A 6,316-nucleotide genomic window follows, 5' to 3' on the forward strand; every position below is an offset into this window, starting at 1 on the left:
TGTTCTAAGATCCTTAACCGGGCTATCAGCTCGTCAGGTAGTTCGTCGGCCTTAGGTCCACACAGGAGATCCTGGACGTCGGCTGGCTCGGGTGGGCGTCTTAGTATCCTGGTCAGGACGGCCCGTTCATCCTCCCACCTCGGGCATGTGAACAGCGTGTGTTCCGCGGTGTCCTCTGGGTCCATACAATAAGTGCAGTAGCTGTCTGCGGCACGTTTGAACCTTAGCAGGTAGCTGCGGAAACAGCCGTGCGCAGACAGGGCCTGTGTAAGCCGAAAGATGAGGCTCATATCGGGCTTAGCTATCCAGCGTGCGAGGTAGATCAAACAATATTATACCTAAATTTAGAAGAACATACAGGACAACAAATATAACAACAACAAATATAAGAACAAAAAAAAAAGAATACCAAAAACAAAAAAAAACATGTAATATAACCATAGATATATACAACAACTAGATAGCCGTCTTTGTACTACGGTGGTGGCTGTCGCGTATCGGTTGAAATGTTATCGACTATCGAGTAATAATCGGAATGATAATATTGTTATCGGCTAGTGAGGCCGACGGGTTTGCCCTCGATCAATTTTGTATTGTATATAATTTAGTCGTCGTCGAAAAAGAGCGAACGTAACATGTCGGCTCCGCATTATTATAGTAAAAATAAAAGTATTTTATATTCTATTTACTCAAGTTCTTATAAATTATTAATTAAAAAAAATAGTCTAATCAACCTGAGTTTCCGAAGTAACCAGTAAAAGAAACTTACAGTCCACTCCGCAACAGTGGCCGATATTGAAGTCAGCCGCCATTTACAAAGCAGGCAATGTTTATATTTATTTATATACATATATATTTATCTATACATATATACTATGATAATATTATTTTGTAAACATTGCCTGCTTTGTAAATGGCGGCCGACTTCCATGACAAGAAGGAGACGGCTATCTAGTTTGTTGTATATATCTATGAATATAACTTGTTATAGATTTAACTTATCAGTTAAACACAAGAGTTGGTCTAAACATTTGAAGTCTATTCGTTATCAAAAAAATGATATAGAGCAGACAGCTAAAGAGATAATATGTATCCCAAATGATGTTTTTGATAAGAAAGATAACCGAAATTTTAAAAACTGAAGAAACATAATTTCAAAGTAGATTAATTACTTATATTATCAAAAACAACATAGCTATTAAAAATGTACAAGTCTTTAAATCGTTTAGATAAACCAGTAATAGGACGACTTAAACAAGCATTAAAAAGGGAAAATTTTAAAGTTAATATCATGTTTCTTGCTGCATATAAGAAAGGTAATATTGAAGAAAATATGGAATATAAAGAATGTAATTTTAAAACACAAAATAAGATGTTAACAAAAAATACTATAAGTGATTTTTAAAAAAATATAAAAATTAAAATTGTAAATGAAATAGAAGATTTTGTAATGAAAGATTCTCAATGGAGACTTGATCAAATTTTTAGTTTGGGAATAAATATAAATAAATATATTCCTTTTAAAGGTTCTTCACATATTCAATTACCTAAACGTATTTAAGATAAACATGCTATTATAAATGCTAATAATAAAGACAATAAATGTTTGAGCAATAGCCTGAAGAACATTTAAATTTAGTTACTAGAAAGTAAGATTATCCTTATGAGTACATTGATTGTTCAGAAGAATTTAATAAAACATGTTACCATAGATAATAAAAGAATGGATAGGACATGCCTATACTCACTCCACAGCGTGTCGCGGTCTTTTTTGGGGAAGAGAGAGCTACAAGAGAGACAGACGATAACGTGCCTTTTTCAAGGTTATGTTACAAAAATCTTTAAATATTATCTATGGATAAGAGACACCTGCTTATCACTGTATTATATTTAACTAATATGGAAACACTGTATAAAATATAAACACTATAATCTATAATTTAGTTTTGGGTTGGAAAAAAATTAAGTACGTTAGCGTTGTATAAACAAATTAACTTTTTTTTAACTTAATAAAAAGTTAACAAAAAGTGTGTATTAACTTTTAACTTAACTGAGTTAACCTATAGTTAAATTAACTTTTAACTTTTTGTTATTGGTGCATATTAACTTAACTTAACTGAGTTAAAAAAAAATCATTAACTTGCCCAGCCTTGAAAATATGAATTTCAAACGCTCATAAAAATTTAATTTGACTTTCTTATAGACATTTTTTTTTTGATTAAGGTAGATTATCCTATAAGGAATCTTGTATCACATTTTAAAATCTTAGCTCTAAAAAGAAAAAGGTGGGTAAGTGGATGTCGCTCTGCTGTACAGTAGGTTAGAAGTGGGTCACTGTATAATGGACAGTATTACATTTGAATTCAATGATATAATATCACTGTATAAGAAAAACGATTCTGAGCGGAGATGGTATATCAGTCTATGTATTAGACATATATATTCTTATCTATGGTATTAAAAAAAAATTGACCTATAATAGGTGTCAATAATAAATTCCAAATTAATCATATCACAATATCCATTTGGTAACGCGTTATACATCAACAAAAAACCGTGGTACTATCATCAGTGGCGTAGCCAGGATTTTTCAAGGGGGGGGGGGTTTAAGTAAAAATTAAACTTAGTTTTTTACAGTTTTCGTTATATTTTTTGCCCAATTGAACTATTCAAAAACAAAGTTCAGTTGTGAACTTGTGAAATGTGAATGTACAATATTTTATAATTATAATATATTATAAACACCATAATATGAAAATTAATACATTTTTATTTGTACAGGTTATACAATTATATATAACAAATCAAATCCTAATATTATTATGAACATACCTAACTAGGTATAAAATTTACTATTTATCTACATCAAACGTATTCTTCTTGTTTTTATGGCTAATTTATTCAAAACGTCTTTCGGCTGTAATATTATTTCTCTATAAATATTCAAAAGTGCCAAACCATTTAATCTATTTTCGCAAGTCGTGTTCCGCAAATAAGTCTTCAGTCGTTTCAATGTAGAAAAAGACCTTTCACTACTGGCAGTAGTAACTGGAAGGGTTGCTAAGATTGAAGCAATTTAAAATTTGATGGGAAAATTGTTTCATTACATTCTTGAAGAGCGTCAAGGGCATTTTTTGGAAAAACTTGTGTCTGTAAAAATTTTTGTTGCCATGTTTTTATTTCTCCGATTGCAGCTAATTTACCGCAATCCAAATCATCTTGGTACATTTCGATAAGTTGTTTTATATTATTTTCATCAAATTTGCCATTTGAGGAAGGTAGAAGACATGTAAAATTTTTAAGCATAGTTTTATGAGATAAAAATCGCTCATTTAGTTCATTTATAAAACTATCAATAAATGGAATAAATAGAGAAATCCTAAAGTAATCTTCAGGAGAATTCTCTTGTACATTGCAACGATTTTTTTGAACATTTATCCTACGAGGCAACGAAATTTCAATATTTAATGCATCACATTTAGTTTTAACTTCAACAAATATACTTTTAAATTCACTTTCTGCGTTTTTTCTTATATTTTCAATAATACATCTAACACTATCCGCATTCTCAATAGCATCAATCAGATCTATATTTTTAGTTTGGAGATGTTTACTTAGTGGCAAGCTTATACCAAATACTTTTGCTAACACAAATGTTGCTAGTATAAATTCTGGCTGTTTTATAGAGCATAATAATTGATATGCTCCCGATGAAGAATCCTTATCAAACAAAGAACATACCTTTGTTAAGCCGTCGATAATAGCATCAAATAATTCTAGAAAAACAAGTATAGTCATGACGGTCCACCCATCTAGTAGGACAAAGTAACTTTAAACGTTTAACATTTGAAGAAGGACATATAGATGATATCGATTCTGTTAAGACATTGTTTCTTTTAGGATATTTAAAGAAGACACAGACTTTCTGAATTGTTCTTGAGCAGTTCCTAATGGACTGAATATTACAAGCATCCGAAATCGCCAAATTTAAACTATGAGAACTACAATGAATATAATGAGCAAGAGGGTAGTTTTTGGTTACATGAGCTTGAACTCCATTAAAGTGTCCACTCATAGCGGCGGCACCATCATATCCCTGACCACATAGATACTTCAACTCAAGTCCTAATTCTTTTAAGCTATCCATTACAGTAGTTGCTAATCCTTTTCCGGTAACATCATGAACAGGAACAAATTTTAAAAAATCTTCTCTCATCTCTTTTTTTGAATATGTACAAATATCTAACACATAACGAGAACTGTTCAATTCCAGAAATATCTGTTGTTTCATCAGCCAATACCGTGAAACATTTTGCACTATTAATCTTAGAAACAAGTTGTTCAATGATCATACTAGAACATGCATTAATTACTTCATTTTGAATTTCTAGACTAAGGTATGTCGCATTACGTGGAGCTGTCTCTAAATGATTGGCTAAATTTTTATCGCCAGCTTCAACTTTAAATCTTAACAGTTCTCTAAAATTACCATCATTATAAATTTGAGAATTTTGTAAATTTATGGGTCCTGAATCATTATGGCCTCTCAAAGCCAGGCCTTGACGTCCACAAAAAACAATTGTTTCAATGATTGGAATTATTTTTTTACGGTTTTCTTGTATTTCAATTTTTAACTTATTATTTAACTGGACATCAATAGATTCCTTACTTTTATTGTAAACGGATAATAAATTATCAGCATCTAAAATTGAATTTTGATGATATTTTGTAGCATCATGTTTGTTGAACTCCTCAATTGCTTTTTTCCAATTAGAAAATTTTTCTAAAACAAGTTTGCCTAACTTTTGATTACCACGACCACCTTCGTTTTTTTTTAAAAGAACACAAAACTTGTAAAATGCACCATCATGCAATTTTGAATATGTTAACCAAGACCATTTTCTTAACCAGCTAAGTTGAAATTTTAAATTTCGATTCCCACTTATAGGATATTTAAAAGTATGATCTGGTTCCCAAATTTTTAATAGAAGTTCAGCTCGTCTATTTGAGTCAATCTACAATAAATTGAAATGTAATTGAAATATTAATTTAAACTCAATTAACTACTTAAAACAAAAGTTGTAAAAATAAAACAAATCAATTAAACTAAATATAACTAAAATCAAATCAAATTCAAAGCTTAAATGCAATTATTTAGCTATATTGTAAATGTTATTATTTATTTATACCAAAAGCAGTCTACAACTAATTGCAGAAATCTTTTTTAACACATTAATTTCATACATAATATAAGTTTAAAGTTATAAAATTATATTTACCCCAGTACATACTTACTATTGCCTATTGGTGTGAATTTATATTTTATTTATTGTATATATTCTATATTATTATTATTATTATTATTATTACCTATTGGCAATTAATACACACAAACAATTAACACAGGTCACAAACACAAATAACAATAATACAAATAGATAATAATTATAGTTATAGTTAAAACAATCATAATAACATAATGTAAAAACCAACAGGTTTCTTGTTCACACAGAATCTAAAATCTAAACATAAATACATATATTATAAATACATAAATTATAAACATAAAATAATTTAGAACCACATCAAAACATATTTAAATAATTTTTCATGCAAACCTTTTTTAACTGCTGAATCAGTAATCCAATATCCATAGAATCAGTAATATCAGTTTCATGGCTGTTTTCAGAATTTTTCAAGTTTAGGACATTACTATTCTGTTAAAAAAACATATTTTAGTCCGATATAGTACCAATGGTATTGTATCATAGCTGTACAAGTTTTTAATTGCACTAATAAAATCATTAATTCAACTAATATAATATAATATGGTATAATGATCTTGTAGTTTTTGCTAACTGCTAAGCAAATAGGTCATTTTTAAACTAAATGGTAATTAAGTAGTAATTACTTACAGTTTTAGCAATTTCAGTGGTAACATCTTCACCATCTTCCACAGAACGTTTGTGTTTGTCTTTATCAGTGTTAATCTAAAATATAATAATCGACATACTTTACATAATTTTATGTTACTTTCCTGTATGGACTATATTATTTGTTGTACAAATAATAGAATTAAGTATTACTTAACTCACCACATCAATTTTTGATGATGATTGAGATACTGCTGCACTTGTTTTTCTTATTATTAGAAATTTATCCATAATGGCAAAAGTTGAATGTGTAATATCAAATATGAATTAAATTGACAAATTAGAATTTTTTTTTTATTTTATTATATTCGTAAATTCGTTATTACAAATTTGCAGATTTTAATTTATCACAGTATCACACAACCAAAAATAATAGATAACAA

This window comes from Acyrthosiphon pisum, chromosome X (assembly GCF_005508785.2).
Source record: "Acyrthosiphon pisum isolate AL4f chromosome X, pea_aphid_22Mar2018_4r6ur, whole genome shotgun sequence".
NCBI classification, from domain to species: Eukaryota; Metazoa; Arthropoda; class Insecta; order Hemiptera; family Aphididae; genus Acyrthosiphon; species Acyrthosiphon pisum.